Genomic DNA, 1,609 nt, shown 5'->3' on the forward strand with positions numbered 1-1,609 from the left:
AGTCCATTCTGAAGGAGATCAGCCCTGGGATTTCTTTGGAAGGAATGATGCTAAAGCTGAAACTCCAGTACTTTGGCCACCTCATGCGAAGAGTCGACTCATTGGAAAAGACTCTGATGCTGGGAAGGACTGGGGGCAGGAGGAGAAGGGGACGACAGAGGATGAGATGGCTGGATGGCATCACTGACTCGATGGATGTGAGTCTGGGTGAACTCCAGGAGTTTGTGATGGACAGGGAGGCCTGGCGTGCTGCGATTCATGGGGTTGCAAAGAGTCAGACACAACTGAGCGACTGAAGTGAACTGAACTGTGCACACACACACACACACACACTGCTCTTACCTTTAGCTGCTACATTGTTGCTCCCTGTGCTGTAGAGTAGGTCCTTGTTGGTCATCTGTTTTATATACAGCAGTGTGTGTATGTTAAATCCATTGCACTTAACACTAATAATTTTGCTTTGACGTGGTTTAACTTTGGTGTTACGTACTGGCCTGTATCTTTATTTTCCGATCCTCCCTCATGACTTGATTTTGAAGACTTTCTTGCTAACAACAGAGTTGGATTTCATGACTACCACTTCCTGAGTTTTGACGTAGATGTTGAACCTACTAGCAAAGAGCTTGATAACTGGGGGTCTGTGTTGGGGACTTTTAAATTCTTCCTTTCATTCCATCATTTCTTTCCTGTAAGGTCTGTGCTTCTCTAGTTCAAGCGTCTTTAGCTAACGTGTATGTTGCAGACATCTCTCATTATCTTGGTATGTTCAGACGTAATTTTACACATCTCACATTTGATTGAGACTCTTTGTCTTTTCCTACCTTGAAATTCCTGGTTCAGTTGTCATTTGGTATGCTCCTTTCTGGGGTTTCCCAGGTGGCACAGTGGTAAAGAACCCGCCTGCAATGCAGGAGTCATAAGAGATACAGGTTCCATCCCTGGGTGGGGAAGATCCCCTGGAGGAGGGCATGGCAGCCCAGTCCAGTATTCTTGCCTGGAAAATCCCACAGACAGAGGAGCCTGGTGGGCTACAGACCATGGGGTTGCGAAAGAGTTGGCCACGACTGAAGCAACTTAGCACACACAAGCTCCTTGCTGATTCGCTTCCTCACAGAGCAAACACAACGACATCCTCTGCTCTCGGGGTCCTCACCCGTGCAGAACCATCTTCGTTTGTCCTGAAAGATGAGCGCTCTGTCATCCGAGGGTCCAGACGCCTTGCCTCCCGCCGGCTGCTCCGCGGGTCCTCCGCCTCTGCCTCTAGGTCTGCAGAGGAGAAGTCTGGCGCTGCTTCTGTGCCCTTTCCCCCAGAAGAAAGGTCCAATTTCTGTCTTACAATTGCTGCAGCCTTTTGAGGATACAGTTAAACAGTGACAATGAAAATTAAAGCTCATCTGCTGTATAACCTAGCGTTCTAGTTTGGGGAAATTTTATATAAAAGTAATGAAGGTAATGAGGATGAAACACAATCCCGTGACGATCCGTGCTGAGGAAATGCTGTTCAGAACCGGCTCAGGGAGCTCCCTGGAGGTCCCCGAGCCAGGACTCCGTGCCCCCACTGCAGGGGGCATGGGTTTGAGCCCTGCTCAGAGAACTAAGATCCTGCAAG

The sequence above is a fragment of the Bison bison genome, unplaced genomic scaffold, assembly GCF_000754665.1.
Source record: "Bison bison bison isolate TAMUID 2011002044 unplaced genomic scaffold, Bison_UMD1.0 scf7180017864377, whole genome shotgun sequence".
Classification (NCBI taxonomy): domain Eukaryota; kingdom Metazoa; phylum Chordata; class Mammalia; order Artiodactyla; family Bovidae; genus Bison; species Bison bison.